Consider the following 17,247-nt stretch of genomic DNA (forward strand, 5'->3'; position numbering starts at 1 on the left):
GTATACAAAAATTACATACCTAAAAAGCAAGCATGACAAAACATAATAAAACATTGCATAATAGAATACAGTAAAAAAGAGTAGAACAATAGAGAGAGAGAGAGAGAGAGAGAGAGAGAGAACAATAAACAATAAAACGACACCTATTTTTTTTTGTGTTTTTAATTTTTTTTTATACTTTTTTTGTAACTGTTTACTATCTGTCATGCTCAGAAACGTGTAGGCATCTTCACTAGTGTACCTTCGATTTGCCATTTTGGGCTCTAAATTTACTGGTACAACTAGTGAGATTCACAAGTAAAAACCTAGGCTGTCAGCAACTGTATAAAACGCTACCAAAAAAACTGTTAACAATTGCAGGGATCAGGCCTGACTCTGCGAACGCTGCAGTTATGTGTGCTGTGTTTTGTAAGTGACAGTGATTGATCGATACTGCACTTGGGTGGGCTGGGCTGGGCTGGGCGGAGGGGCAAAACGCAGGTGCTAGCAGGCATCTGAGCTGATCCCACTAACAATGCGTTCTTTGGAACCCTAAACTGCTGGGGACGCTAGTATAGATCTGATCAGATATTGATCTGTTCAGATACTATACCACTAAGGGAGGTGTATGCTTTGCATGTGGGTGTTAGTGCTAATGGCACTAACCTCAAAAAAATAATTACCGCGCTAGATCCAAATACGTGAAAATATAAAAAAAGCTGCAACTAAACACCATCAAATATCCTTATGGCTAGCATGAAATAATATAAAAATAAAGTTGCGCTACTAAATGTGAAAGTGAAAATTACAGTGAAAAAAATGAATAAAAATAAGACCCCTTTCACACCACACCGCCCATAGCGCGGGCGGTAAAACGCCGCTATTTTTAGCGGCGTTTTACTGCCGGATTTGTGCGCATTTCAGCCGCTAGCGGGGCACTTTTACCCCCGCTAGCGGCCGAGAAAGGGTTAAAACCGCCGGCAATACGCCGCAATAACGGCGTTTTGCCGGCGGTATTACAGCACTGCCCCATTGATTTCAATGGGGAGCAGCGGTGGAGGAGCGGTAAACACATTGCTCCTTCACCGCTCCAAAGAAGCTGCTGGCAGGACTTTTCCCTGACGTCCTACCAGCGCACCGCTGTAGTGTGAAAGCCCTTTCACACTACAAACAATGGTGCAGCTTCTTTAGGGCGGATTGCAGGCACTATTTCTAACGCTATAGCGCCTGCAAAACGCCCTGGTGTGAAAGGGGTGTAAAGAAAATCAAAATAAACCTATCAGTTAAATTGTCCTTTCTGATTAGCGTGCAATGAACCCAAAGAAGTAGTGATTATAATGTCCTTGATAGAAACACTGCAGATGGGAGAGATAAGCAGGTGAACCCCGGCAGCGGTAATCAGCAGGAAACAAATCCTTTCCATAGTAGTATCTGAGGGTCCTTACCGGATCAGTTGGACACATATAAGTGTTACGGGTGACGCTGGTTAGTTAGTTTGCTTTTTATAGCATCAGGGCACCCTCCATTTATTATCCAATAAAAGTTTAACCCCCTGATCGCCTGGCGGGTGATATCAATTATGTTTTAGGGTCAGATAGGGTCTGCATTGCCTCAGGCAGCGTCAGGTTAGTTAAAAATAAAGTTGCGCTACTAAATGTGTAAGTGAAAATCACAGTGAAAAAAATGAATAACAATAAATAAAATCAAAATAAACCCATTAGTTAAAATTGTCCTGTCTGATTAACGTGCAATGAACCCAAAGAAGTAGTGATTATAATGTCCTTGATAGAAACACTGCAGATGGGAGAGATAAGCAAGTGAACCCCAGCAGCGGTAATCAGCAGGAAACAAAGCCTTTCAAAAGTAGTATCTGAGGGTCCTTACCGGATGGGTTGGACTCCCGTATGAGCGGAGTCAACTGGGCAGGTAGACACAGTCCTCTGCGGGGACACTTTAAGCTTCTGAAGGCACAAACTCCGCTGCCAGAATCCGGAAATGAACGAGGGGACACAAACGGCGGTGACGGGGAACCTAAATAACTAAATTATTAACTGGCTAACCAGCGTCACCAGTGACACTTATACGGTGATAACTGGTGAAAGGGTTAAATCTAGGGGCAATCAGGGGGTTAAAACCTTTATTAAGTTGTATATGAGGTTACCTGACGCTATAAAAACCTGGCGGTGAACCTAAAAAAATTATTGGCTACCTAGCAGCACCAACGACACTAATTCAGTGATCACTTAGTGACACTGGCAAAAGTAGGTGAAAGGGTTACCTGGGGAGCGATCAAGGGGTTAAACCTTTATTAGAGGGGGGTAGATCCGACGGTCTTCCCGACGGACTTTCGGCAGAGTTCCGACGGACTTCCGAACAAACGGACTTGCCCACACACGAACGGACTAAAGTCCCTTCGAAAGACCGTACGTTTTGAACGTGATGACGTGCAACGGGACTAGAAAAGGAAGTTCAATAGCCAGTAGCCAGTAGCTGCCCTTGCGTCGTATTTGGTCCGTTGGACCAGCATACAGACAAACGGTTTTCCCAATAGGAATTGAGTCTGTCGGACAGATTTAAAACATGTTTTCTTTCTAGGTCCGTCTGATTTTTTATTTTTTTTTTAAGAAAAACGATCGGACTATCCGACGGAATGATTCCGTTGGACCTAGTCTGCTGGAAAGTCCGGTCGTGTGTGCACGGCATAACTTGCTGTAAATGGCACACAGCTGTTTCAGGGTAGTTGTCCATTTTCAGTGCAGTCCTTTTTTCAAGTAGGTATCCAGCAATAAGTTCCACAGGTGTAGGCTTTCAAATATAGGGCGTCTATGTGACACACATACACACAGCTCCAATGAAATTTGCCATATTCTGTGTTATAGAGCTATCTCCTTTGATTGTTAGTCCTCATGCACATGGACGTTTTTCACAGCCGCTTTTTTGAGCGTTTTTTTGCAGCTTAAAAACGCCTGTCCATGTTAGTCTATGGCTTCATGCCCACCTAGGTGTTTTTGAGCTGTAAATGGCCTAGGCGTTTTTAAGCTGTAAAAAAAAAAACAGGACCAGTGCGTCCCGTGGAGCTGTAAAAGCGCGAATCGCGGGAAAACGCGCAAAAACGCGACAGCAGCGTTTTTAAGCTTTTTTAAGCTTCCGGCGTTTTTTTCTGCTGCAAAAAGTTGATTGGACACTGTAATCTATGCAAAAACAGGAAATACCTGTCTATGCATAAATTACCCAAGAGTGCTTTGCACAGCCATGTGACTGTGGGTAGTTGATAGGAGAACAGCAAGACAAGATGGCAAGTGCAGTATCTCAAGTGGATCTGATCAATGCAATGTAGGCCCATCCTGAACTGTGGGATGTGTCACATCCACTCCATGGAGACCACATTAGGAAAGTAAAATGTTGGGAAGAAATAAGTGCGGCTATAACCCCTGGCTGGGAAGAAAAGAGACAAGGAGAAAGAAAGGAAATAAGTAAGGGCCGGTTCACACAGCGGGCGATGCGAGGCGACGCGACTCGCCTCGCCTCGCTCCCGCAAGTCGCCCCCTTTCTGTACAATGGAACCGTTCTGAGAGGAGCGACTCGAGTCGCTCCGACTCAGAAAAAAGGTTCCTGTACTACTTCTGGGCGACTTCGGGGGCGACTTGCATTGACTTCTATACAGAAGTCCTCTGCAAGTCGCCGCCGAGGCCGCCGCAGGTCGCGGCGAGGCAAGTCGGAGACGCCTCGCCGCGCCTGCAGTGTGAACCGGCCCTAAGTCTATTTTGTCACATCTAGTGGCCTAAATTCCCTTTTTACTGACTGAAGTATTTAAAAACAAATACTGCATTATGGGCACTAAATGGCGCTAACAATCATATAAGATAGTTCTTTAATACATCAGACAGCAAATTTCAGTGGAGCTGTGCGAATCATACCAGATCCTGTACATAGTTGCCAACATTGTAAAAAAATAATTCGGGACACTTTTTTGGCAGTAGGCGGAGTTGTATTATAATTAGGGGACGGGGCATGCGGTTATAGGTGTGGCATATAAAAAGGTGAAAAATATGGCGCACTATGGACATGGTTTATGTAAAATAGTGGGCGTGGCTCAAAGGGGTGTGGTTAGAGTCTGAGATGAATGTGGGGGGGGGTGGGGGGAAAGGAGAGACAGCATCCCCCCGGTCCTACACCACAATAGCAATATGTGTTTGCCAGAGTTTGACAATCAGCAGATAAAGATACTCCAAATACCTGGGGTTAGCGCTTCAATCATCCCGGCGCCATGATTGTTATGGTGTCAGGATGACTGAAGCGCATTATTTCTATTATTACATTGTAATATGAAATGAAATCATTCAACTCATCCAGACTGCCCCCCCCCCACATCTCCAGACCGGCCCCCACAGACTGCCCCCCGCATCCACAGACTGGCCTCCGCATCCACAGACTGGCCCCCGCATCCACAGACTGGCCCCAGCATCCACAGACTGGCCCCCATATCCACAGACTGGCCCCCACATCCACAGACTGGCCCCGACATCCACAGACTGGTCCCCACATCCACAGACTAGCCCCCACATCCACAGACTGGCCCCCACATCCACAGGCTGGCCCCGACATACTCACTGCACGGACTCCCCTGACAGGACATTACATCTCCTGGCCTCCAATTGGCAGCCTCGTTGCCGTGCTGACTTTGAACTGTGGCGCGGCCCACTGCTCTTCACACACACACTGGCAGTGGGCGGCACCACAGGTTCTCTATTGAAGACCAGCTTCTGGTCTTCTTAAAAATGGCGGCCGGCGGAGACATTTTTTCCGCCGGCCGCTAGAGGTCCCATTTCCCAGGACAAAATTAATTTGGGACAAATGTCCTAATCCCGGGAATGTCCCGGGAAATTCGGGACAGTTGGCAACTATGCCTGTAGTGTGACATTATATTATATTTGAAGTCTATACCTTTAGTTTTTCCTGAACACAAAAAAAAAACACTATTTGATTATTATTTGCTCACAGAGTATAGGGCCCTAAATCGTTATGCCCCGTACACACGATCAGAAATTCTGCCAGCAAAAGTCGGATTGCGAGCTTTTGCTCAGAAATTCCGACCATGTGTATGCTCCATCTGACTTTTGCTGGCAGAATTCCAGACAGCAAAAGATTGAGGGCAGGTTCTCTATTTTTCGGTCGGAAAAAGTTTTGATCGGAAATTTGGATCGTCTGTACCAATTCTGACACGCAAAATTCCTACGCATGCTCGGAAACAATTCGACGCATGCTTGGAAGCATTGAATAATGTTCTCGGCTCGTCGTATTGTCTTACGTCACCGAGTTCTTGACGGTTGAAAGTTCAGAGAACTTTTGTGTGACCGTGTGTATGCAAGCCAAGCTTGAGCGGAATTCCGTCAGAAAAACCATCCAAGTTTTTTTCTGACGGAATTTCTAATTGTGTGTATGGGGCATTATTCTTTTATTTTATTTTTTTTCGTTCTTTCTTTATTTAATGCACCCTATATTTAGGTTCTAATTTTGCATTTATTAATTTTTCGGTGAGACATTATTTATGGGTGATAAAGTACAGAGTTTTTTTTATCACTTTCTTTGGCTTATCGCATAATGTCTGAAGTTTTTTTTTTTTTTACATTGCAGTTATATTTAGATTAGTTTACAGAGTATAGTGAATACGATTTTTCTCATATGTCTTTTTATGGGTTTTTTGTTTTGTTTTAAAGAGCTGTTTAACATACTATTAATAAAAGTGTATTGCACAGTATGTCAAGGTTTTATTGAATAGCTGCAGTAAAAAAAAATGTATTAATTTTGGATGGAACACTATTTTCATTTGCAGGTGAAGTGTAGAGCTTTTTTAATGTGTTTCTTTCTCACTATTAATTTAATGAAAGGTGCAGATTCAAAAAAATAAATAAAATTAAACTTACGTTAACATGCTAAAGCATATCATAAGACTTAACTGATTGAATTTACATCTTTTACTTTAAATGAAAAGATATTTTTTTTTTAATCCAGGGTTAGTTTTTTTTTCAGTATCAAGGAAGACAGCTTAAATTAAAAGAAAAGCCTTTTATGTTTAACTTACCTTCTTTTTAGAGTGATGATAACATTTAAAATAATAACAGATTTTTTATTTTTATTTTAGATCACAGTCCTAACTGAAATAGTCCTGATAAAGCTTTTTACATTTATCTTATTTATGTAATTAAAAATGTAATGTATGGTCTTCTGCACATGGCATCACACAGGGCATCTCTGTGCAATTATATCTAGTCTGCAGGAACACTTTTATTCTAGTATTTGGCCCCTCCTGAGATAGCTTAATTCCCCGAATTCTTGTTTATCTTGTGGAAGATTGATTTGCTCCTCCCTATTGAGATTGGATTATCAGTATATCTATATTTAGGGTGAATTTAGGGTGTTAAAATGTTTCTAAGCCCCAAAAAAGAACATTTTAATATATTGTAGATGCATTAGCTTTGTTTTTATATTTTTGAAACATTGGCTGGGACTTGCTGACACACTCCTAAACCTTGTGGACAGCCTTCCCAGAAGAGTTGAAGCTGTTATAGCTGCAAAGGGTGGGCCAACTCAATATGGAACCCATGTGCATGAAAAGGCAGGTGTCCCAATAGTTTTGGTAATATAGTGTACCTTTGGATCAGGTTTTCTAATTATATATTGATATATGTACATTTCCCGATATCTGATACTTTGTATGCTAGGGTGACAATGCTTATCCACCATAGATTTAGTACAGGAGTGCCGGGTACACACGATCGGACTATCCGGAGGACTTAATCCGGCGGACAAACCACCAAACTTTGCAGCGGATGTCCGCCAGACTTTCTGAATTAGCGGACCTGCCCACACATGCCCGGACTTTTTCGGCGGACAAACCGCCGGACTATGGCGAGAGTCATAGGCCGGACTTTTGAAATGAATGGACTTGCCCACACACAAAGAAAGTCCGTTCATTTTGAACGCGGCTCCTGGTAGACGTAACAAGCGAAGGAGGTCAATGTCGCCGCCTCAATCGGCGAGATTGACACCTGGCTGGCCCCGTCACCTGGTATGTACTTAAAGGGGAAGCCCTACGCTGAAAAAACGGCGTGGGGGTCCCCCCAAAATCCACATCAGACCCTTATCCGAGCACGCAGCCCGGCCGGTCAGGAAAGGAGGTGAGGACGAGCAAGCGCCCCCCCCTCCTGAGGCATACCAGGCCGCGTGCCCTCAACATGGGGGGTGCTTTGGGGAAAGGGGGGCCCTGTGCCCCCCCACTCCAAAGCACCTTGTCCCCACGTTGATGAGGACAAGGGCCTCTTCCCGACAACCCTGGCCGTCGGGGTCTGCGGGCGGGGGGCTTATCAGAATACGGGAGCCCCTTTAATAAGGGGGCCCCCAGATACCGGCCCCCCACCCTATGTGCATGAGTATTGGGGTACAATGTACCCCTACCCATTCACCTGGTGAAAAAAAGTGTAAAGAAAAAAACACAACACATGTTTTTAAAATAATTTATTGGACAGCTCTGGTGGTCTTCCATCTTGGGGGGTCTTCTCGCCTTTCTTCTTCGTCGCCGCTGCCGTCCGGGGGTCTTCTTTCGACTTCAGGGGTCTTGTCCCCTTCTTCGGTTTTCTTCTTGTCGGGCCACCGCTATCTTCTTATAGCTCTTTTACTAGTGGTGGCCCGGGCTTTTGTCGTCGCCGCCTCTTCTTCCGACTTCGGGGGTCTTGTCCCCCTCTTCGGTTCTTCTTGCCAGGCCTCCGCTTTCTTCTTCCAGCTCTTTTACTAGCGGTGGCCCGGTCTTCTTTCTTCGCCGCTTTCTCTTCTTCAGGTGACACTGTGATATGGCACAAATTGTACAGGTTCCTGCTGTAAGAGGCTATTCATGGATCCTGTTCCAGATGACGCAATGTAGGAGCACACTGCAAGGCAACCCTATTCTGTCACCTGTCATCCAGTACCTCTCCCTGCATTGAACATGTCTATTATGTTCCTAGCCAGTAGGGTTCTCTCCCTGTCTTAAAACTTGCCACAGGTGCGCTTTAATGATGTGGGAATCCTCTATTTATAAGGTCCCCCGTCAAAATGGCCACCTGAGATCCCATGCGATTTTAGCGCACAAAGGGGCAACAGTCCTCCCACGATGCCTGCCTGTAATGTCCACAAGAGGAAATAATTTCCCCCTAATGAATTCCTTCCAGCCTGAAGGAGTCATGCACTGCCTTCAGGTTGGAGGAAGATGCAACCTGTACCTGCCTACAAGCACTGTTATCCTAGGATAGGAAGTATGCTACTGCCAGGGTCACTAGGTAAAAAATTAAATAAAAACTGAAAAAAGTCAAATCAATCTTGCCCCATATCTAGGGACTAATAAATTGCAATATATTCATTTCTAGTTCTAGTTTAACCACTTCAGCCCTGGAAGGATTTACCCCTTAATGACCAGGCCATTTTTGCGATACGGCACTGCATTACTTTAACTGAAAATTGCGCGGGCATGCAAAGCTGTACCCAAATAAAATTGATGTCCCTTTTCTCCCACAAATAGAGCTTTCTTTTGGAGGTACATGATGACCTCTGCAGTTTTAATTTTTTGCGCTATAAGCAAAAAAAACGACAATTGTGAAAAAAAAAACTATTTTTTACTTTCTGCTATAATACATATCCAAAAAAAGTAAAAGAACAAAAACAAATTTCTTCATAAATTTAGGCCAATATGTTTTCTTCTACATATGTTTGGTAAAAAAATGACAATAAGGGTATATTGATTGGTTTGCGCAAATGTATAGCGTCTACAAACTATGGAATACATTTATGGTCTTTTATTTATTTTTTATTGTTTTTACTGGTAATAGCAGCAATTTTTGGTGGGACTGCGACATTGCGACCAGTGACCAGTGACACCAACACAGTGATCAGTGCTAAAAAAAAATGCAATGTCACTATATGAATTACACTGGCAGGGAAGGGGTTAATCAGGGGGGATCAAAGTGTTAAATGTGTTCCCTGTTTATGCTTTCTTACTATGTGGGGGAGGGACTGACAGGAAGAAAAACGTGAGACTGCTGCAGAAGATCTCCATGTTTCATCCCTGTCAGAACGGGGATCTGCCTTGCTTACATAGGCAGATTGATCCTGTTCTGCCTCTGTGTGGAGCGATCGCGGGTGGACGGCAGATATTGAGTCCGTGCATTGGCTCCCCCTCCATGCAGTGGGCACATGCGGAGGTATGTTCTTTCATGCAATAAAACCGCCCTTCCTCGATAGGCGGTCTTTAAGTGGTTAAATACATTCTGACTGCAAATCATTTATCAGTAAGTCTCATCCCTTGTTTGATGCTTGACTCCCATCAAATGTCATGTTCTGGTCCATGTCACTGAAATGTAAGAAAAAGCTTGGGGTTTTTAGGTGTCTGCATTTCCTCACAACTACTAAGCCAGGGTTGGGTTAACATGGGGACAAGGTGCTTTGCCAGGGGTCCCCTCTGGTAACTACCTCCATATGTTGAGGGCATGTGGCCAGTTCAGGAAAGGGGAGGTACATGTATGTCCAGGCTGCATGTTAGGATAAGGGTCTGTGATCAGCTTTGGGGGGGGGGGATTCACACAAATTTTCTTGTTATTTATGTGAGGTTTTCCCTTAAAAATCCATATCAGACTCTAAGGCCTTGTAAACATGACCGGTTTTCCTGTCAGAATAAACTCTAAAGGTTTTTCCGATGGAATTCCACTCAAGCTGTCTTGCATACACACGGTCACACCAAATTCTGACCATCAAGAACACGGTGACGCACAACACGTATCACGGGACTATAAAAAGGAAGTTCAATAGCCACTGCACCACCCTTTGGGCTCCTTCTGCTAATCTCGTGTTTCTCGCGTTAGTAGAATTTTGGTGAGAGATGATTCACGCTTTTCAGACTCATGCTTTTCAGATTGTTTTACTGCTGTTCAGTTTGTGCTTGTGGGGTTTTTATCTGCTCTTCAGTGTGTGTAGTCAGTTCGTGTTTTTCAGTGCTCTCTTGTCCACTCGTTTCTGATTTTCAGCTCGCTCTTCACAGGCCTTACTGTTCTTCAGTGCGTTCTGTTAGTTCGTTCTGAGCAGCCAACCATTTTAAAGCCATGTTGTGGGTACATACTCATCATAGATTTCGTGCTGTGCGGGGGCTTGGTGTTGGGGTTCTTACTTTGACCCAAGCCCAGTCCATGAACAGGGTGGGGAGGAGTTCATGGACCAAGAATTGATCACTCCAGTGTGACCAATTCTCTCATATGCCTTTGCTGCGTGAGATCCAGGAGAAATAATCTGGAACTTTCTTAGGATGACGGACCCCGTTTTTCACCATCTGTTGGCTTTGCTGTCTCCTTATATTACAAAGCAGGACACCTGCATGCGGCAAGCCATCACTCCCTAGCAGAGGCTAGTCGCTACAATGCGGTACTTGGTGACTGGGAGAAGTCTGCAGGATCTCAAGTTCTCAACAGGCATCTCCACCAGGCTCTGGGGATCAGTATCCCAGAGACCTGTTCTGCCATTATTCAGGTCCTGCAGAAGGACTATATTAAGGTAAGATTTCTTCTTTAATATCACATTCTATGTATTTAATGTTTGCTTATGTATTGTATTTATTTCATCATTCCCTAATTACCATGATTGTAATATGCTGTGAATGTCCCTTTTGTCACCATGCATGCTGTAAGCTTTTAATGCTCCTTTTTTGGCCTACATGCATATTTGCCTTCACTAACCTCCCCAGCATGCTATCCTGGGCTCATACTCACCTAGCCTAGTCACTTAACAATGTATTTTGTCAGCTCCATTGTAGTGATTTACCTGAAACATCTTCTAAAATGTGTGCAAATGTTATTGCTGTCCTTAAATTCAGGAAGAGTGCCATAGGCTTTTTTTGGGGTTCCAAATGCAGCTCCAGCTTGAACCCCCCTAAAAATTTTTACAATGGGCTATCAGAGGGGGTGAGGAATCTGATAAGTGGGCCTTATATTTCTTTCTTTAAATACTCCATAAAATAAATGTTATACTGATGTTGGGCAAGAATGTTTTTGTATAATCTGCTTGCAATGTTATGTGCAAAAGTACTAATATTTTTTTTCTGGTTTGACTCCACAGTCTCCTTCAACGCCATGGGAATGGCAGACTGTGGCCTCCCATTTTGCCGACCGTTGGGACTTCCCCAACTGTGGAGGGGCTATATATGGGAAGCATGTCCACATCATGCCACCACCCCATTTGGGGTCTTACTATTACAATTATAAGGATTTTAATAGTATAGTGTTGATGGCGATGGTTTTAGCACAATATGAGTTCCTCTATGTGGACGTGGGGAAGAATGGCTGGATGTCGGATGGAGGAGTCTTCACCCAGATGTATTTTTCCAGACGTCTCCAGACTAGTGGCCTGGCATTGCCCAAAATTATCTTGCCTCAGTTGGGCCTGAGGCCGGACTTCCTGCTAATCCCCTGATGGGCCTGGATACTGGCCGTCCTGGCTTGGCACCCCAAAGCACCCGTGAAGTTCATGAGAAATATGTCAATTATTTTATGGGTAGGGGGGCCATTGCTATGCCAGACAATGTCTAAAAAAATGTTTATTTAAACAAAATGATAATAATAATTAATAATAAATAATAAAAAAAAATATCTGATAAAATCTTGAATTTTCTTTATTGCTTCTGTTTCTTTTTATCTGTCTCCTAGGTTCTCTTGGTGCACTTGTAATGCCAAGTGGATTTTCCTTTAGTAAATAAGGGCCATTGTCACTGTAAACACAACATTTTTCAAAAACTGGTATTGAGCATGGAAAGAAGAAACCACACATTGAAGATTAGCAAACGTTTTACTCTGTGCACATTCACATGGGTGTTCTAACATTTTTGTGTTAAATAAATAGTTTTTTACAATATATATATTTTTTTGTATAAACAGGCATATTTCACAACATAACATATAGTACACAACTCTGGAACTTACAAAGTTCAACATAGAAAAACTGAAGGCAATATCAGACATTATAGTATGTCCAAAATGTGTTGATCTTGCCTTCATCAAATGGGGTGATGTCACCGCTGTAAAAGCCAAATTTTAAAGATGCACACAATTTGGGAGTCAAAATGGGTATTTCCCTCCTGATCCCATGCCTAATGTCAACATATGCTATCTCCCATCATGGGGGATCAATGGATGTGTTTTGGGGGGTGAAACCCCTTCCTCTCACCTACTTCAGTTGTGAGGAAGGGGTTGCACTCCCTCATTTTCACGCATGCAAAGAGTATATCAAGCTAACACGCATGTGTCGTACCTACGTTCTGAACAGACGTGGCGAGCATCCTAAATGAAGGTAAAATTTTATCTTGGGCCATCTGTGGCCTATACTGCTTCAAGATTGAGGCCTATATTGGGTTAAGATTATGAGAGTTTAGGCTGACATTAGTGTTTTTGTCTTGTGTATTGTCTTACAGCAAATTTGAATCCCTTTAAGGACCCAGAATTCATGGGCTGTTTCATAGACAGGTACAGGGAGATGAAATGCAAGTATGGACAAAGAAGCAACACAGAAAACAACAAAATGGCTGCCTAATGACACATCTGAACAGCCGGGGGGCACAGCCTATGGTAGCAGGTATCTTAAAGTCTGAGTTAGATGCACATTGACCACATAATGTTTCTAATTGGCATGTGAATCTCATCATCCCAACAGAGACATAAACTTATAATATCTAAAATGCCCTGTCTTGGTGTGGAACCTTATGTTGCCACAAATATCGGGTCCATGGGGTTCAAGACTGTATAAGAAAGATAAAGTGATCAAGTCAAATAATACAATATGGAGGAGAGGGTAAACAACTAGTTATAGGGTCTCACATTGGCAAAGCAGGACACATAGCTGATGTTACCTCAGTAAACATCCATTTGGGCAGGTAACTGGTAAAGAGGAAACCCGCAGGCTGATGGAGCAAGAAGAGAAGAAAAAGAGAAAGCCTCAAGGAACAGAAAAAGAAGGAAAGAGAGCTAGGGAGAGGGGTAAAGAAGGTGGGAGGGTAATGAATAGCAAGAGATGGGAAAGGGCCCCAAGAGGGTTAGCTAAAGCATGCATCATACGAGCACAGAGGACATGTGCAGGGTATTCAGCAGGGGAAGAGTAAGGTTTTATCGAAGTCCACCCATATTTTCCACGATTGTTCATACTTACGTACCCTGTCCAATAGGACTGCCTCAACCTTAGCATGTATCATGGCCCTAGTAAGTCTATTTTTTGGTTTCTGTGATGCTAAGATGTGGGGTTTTTCAGGTCTTGGCAACATTTTGTGGGCCTCACAAAATGTGGTCTTTCAGGTCTTGGCAACAGATTCCAGGGCCTCACAAAATGTGATGGGTTGTCAGGAAATTGTATTTGTAATTTTTGCCCCTTGGAAGCCTAAAGGTTCTCCCTGGAGTGTTGGGCCACTCTCTAAATTTATGCTTCAAAAAAGTCTTACGTATGTGATATCCCCATACTTTGGAGGAGTAGAAGAATTTGTTTTGGGGTGTAAATCTAAGTATGCCTATGATGTAAGTGAGTAATAACTTGTTAAAATAACAACTTTGTGAAATGAAATCAAATTTCATTTACTTTCTTCAGTTTCCAAAAACATTGCGGGAAAAAAATTACAACTTCAAAATACTTATCATGATTCTTGCTAAATACCTTGGAGTATCCAATTTTCAAAAATGGGTCTTTTGGGGGTGTTTGTACTGTCCTGGCATTTTAGGGCCTCAAGAAATGAGATGGCCAGTCTATATTTTGAGATGTGGCAGAATACATTTTGGATCTAAACTTAAGAAAGTTTATTCTTTTGCAAATTTTTATAGCAGAAACTAAGGGAAACTTTTTTTCAACAATTTTGGTCTTCTCTTATATAGTGTAGCAGGGTGGTACCCTGCCAGGGTCCAGGTATCGTAAACAGCCAGTACACTAATTGGTCAGCTGTGTTCTGGGCTTTAAGTAATGACTAGACCAAGGGTCTAGGCTCCCAGTTTGAGAGGACTCCACCCTGCAGACAGGAGGTCTGGGCACGGGAATCTTTACCTAGGAGAGATGGTAGGAGCCAATGTACAGCTCTACACTTGGAGTGAACCCTGACAATAGAAAAAATAAATTAACACCAAAGGGAAGCTCTAACTGCCTCATAAATATATAAAATGTATTTGGGTACAAGATTACATGACCAAGTAATTGTTAGTCAAAGTATCACAGTGCTGAAAAATGGCCTGGACAGGAAGAGGGTTTAACATGCCTGTCTTCGAGTAGTTAAAGTATACTAGTCATTTGGTAATAAGGCTTGGTATTTTTTGTGCATAATATGAACTATTTTCTTTTGGGAAAATGATTCTCATTTAGTTTATCAAACATGTTGCCCCTTCTCATATTTAACTAACAACTCAATTTGACTTTGAGGGAAATACGTCACTTATCTCTTACCAGCCTCCTCATGGCTCTCTTAACATCTTCATTCCTCAGGCTATAGATCAGGGGGTTCAGCATCGGGGTGATCACTGTGTAAAATACTGCAACCCTTTTGTCTGTGTCCTCTGTGTCTGCATGCTCTGGTCTAACGTACATGAACATAGCTGTCCCATAAAAAATGACCACCACTACCAGGTGTGAAACACAGGTGGAAAAGGTTTTGTACTTACCAGAGTGAGTTCTAACAATAGTGGTAATGATTCGAAAATAGGAAAAAAGGATTAGTGAAAGTGGGATGAATGCCAAGATGGCCGTGCCCACCAGTTTTACAATATTGTTTGATGAGATGTCACTGCAAGAGAGCTGTAACAGCAGTGGTGCCTCACAGAAAAAAATGGTTGATGGTGTTAGGGCCACAGAATGTTAAGCAGAATACAAAATACAAATCAATGGATGATATGATGCAACCAGTCAGCCATGCCATGCTGATCATCCACAAACAGACCGTTGTGTTCATGATCATATTGTAACGTAGAGGGTTGCAGATTGCAACATAGCGGTCATAGGCCATCAAAGCCAGAAGCAGACACTCAGTTTCCCCCATGAGCAGGTAAAAAAATACTTGGGTGGTACAGTCAATAAATGAAATCCTCTTCATAGTTGCAAAAAAGTTAACCAACATATTTGGTACAATGACTGAGGTATAGCAAATGTCCAAAAATGACAAATTAGCCAAAAAAAAATACATAGAGATGTGTAAGCGCTTGTCAGTTTTCACGGCCACTATGAGAAGAAGATTCCCAATCAGTGTGGACATATAGATTGCCAGGAAAATGGGGAACAACAAAACTTGTACCAGTGGGTCGGTTGAGAGCCCAAGAAGAATGAATTCGGTGACAGCACTTTGGTTCCCAACATGCATCCTAACTAATCCAAAATTGTGATTAAGGAATATTTTTGTTTCATACAAAATATAAAATTAAATGAGATATTTGATGGAAAGACTGTATGATAATTCACATAGAGTATACAGTATTATAGAATATTCTCAGATTGTAAACCTTTTATTGGTTCAGTGCATAGAGTAATTAATTAACTTTTGGATCCTAGTGCTTAGAGGAAATAGAAATAGAAATATAAGTGACATTTTTATATAATTATGCTGCACATATGTAAATTAATATAACTAAATAATCTGAATGACATCACTTCCCCAACTATGGATGCAGTGAATTTCATTGATCTTTCATGATTAAAAGTTTACAGCACATGTGTTAAACACATGGCCTGCAGGCCAAATCCTGGGCCATTTCACGTGGCCCTCGCACCTCTCCTGCAGCTCTGTCACTCGCCTCATCTCGCCCACTTCCTTGTCTTGGCCATTGGCAGCATAGGGGAGGACAGAACTACTCCTACAGATTATGAGCTTCTCCGTGCAGCTGCAGCATACCCTCATCTCCACCTCCCCTGGTCTCAGCATTCCACAGACTCTGGCAGCTGATTCCAGTCCTCCTCCAGACCCTGCACTTTCTGCTTGGCAACATTGCCGCCAGATTCTTGCCAACAGCAGCATAAGGTAGGGGGTAAGGTGCACTGTGATGTAAGGAATGGTGGGGAACTTTTGACCTCTGATGGTGGGGTGGCTCCTGACATCTGATGTAAGGGGGTGGGGGTTGCTCTGGACATCTGGTCCTACAGATACAGCTGGCCATTTGAGGGCAACCATAATTCTGATGTGGCCCACAATTAAATTGAGTTGGACACCCATGGTTCACAATGTATCACCAATTTGCTCTGCTTGGCAAGCCTATCCTTAGTAAACTGGTGAAGTGATCCCATCCATCACAAATCCAGAAACTGGGAGCTTTGTTCATTATTCCATATTTCCTTTCCTATAAGCAACAGAATCAACTGTGCCTCCATGAGTGCTGGTTTATAACACAGGTACAGCTTTTAATTGTAGAACTCCCTTTCTCAACTTCTTTTTACCCCAGAGGAACCCTTAAAATGTTCAGATCATGGGGAACCCTTGCTAAAACCACTTTATTGGGGAACAAATGCTTCTTACATTGGAGGTCAGTAAGAAGGACCCAACCCTTACAGTGGAAGTCAGAATGCCACCCTTACAGACAACTAAATATTGAATTGGTGTCATGCTACTTGTTTAGCTAAATAGAGTTGGTCCTGGAACTATATAGGCACCATGAAATTGGCGAATAATTGGCCATACCTTGATCATACCTCAAGGAACCCCTAGCAATCTTTAGAGGAACAAAATATGATAAAGAAAAAAAACAAAAAAAACTTCTGTGATAAAAAGCCAAAATGTATGAACTAAATAAGTGTGAGCTGTACCAGCACGTTATGTGATATTCTAACACAAATAAACTAAACAAAAATTAAGTAAAGCACTCATTAGTATTGAAAACCTAATATATGGTATACTCAATAAACAAATAGTCAACTTAGTGAAAAACATACATTAGTTCCATCATGTCACAATAGTAACAAAAAATCATAAAAGTCCTACTTTTCAAAATTATACAATACTGTTTCTGTTAACCACATCAGCCCCTGAAGAATTTACCCCCTTCCTGACCAGAGCATTTTTTGCGATTCGGCACTGTGTCACTCGTGGTCGTGAGAAATTGTACCCAAACAAAATTGACATCCTTTTTTTCCTCCCACAAACAGAACTTTTTTTTGGTGGTATTCGATCACCTCTGCAGTTTTAATTTTTTGCGCTATAAACAAAAAAAATACCGCCAATTTTGAAAAAAAAAGCACAATTTTTTACTTATATTT

General features: G+C 42.6%; 1 protein-coding gene and 1 pseudogene across 2 annotated transcripts in view; both read right to left on the reverse strand.

Annotated features, from left to right (window-relative positions):
- Window positions 1-17,247, reverse strand: part of LOC143989134 (uncharacterized) — a 383,321-nt gene that overhangs the window by 297,268 nt on the left and 68,806 nt on the right. The window lies entirely within an intron of this gene.
- Window positions 14,145-15,364, reverse strand: LOC143990322 (olfactory receptor 2D3-like; annotated as a pseudogene).

The sequence above is a fragment of the Lithobates pipiens genome, unplaced genomic scaffold, assembly GCF_037356315.1.
Source record: "Lithobates pipiens isolate NorthernLeopardFrog02 unplaced genomic scaffold, aLitPip1_a1.2 Scaffold_18, whole genome shotgun sequence".
Taxonomy (NCBI): domain Eukaryota; kingdom Metazoa; phylum Chordata; class Amphibia; order Anura; family Ranidae; genus Lithobates; species Lithobates pipiens.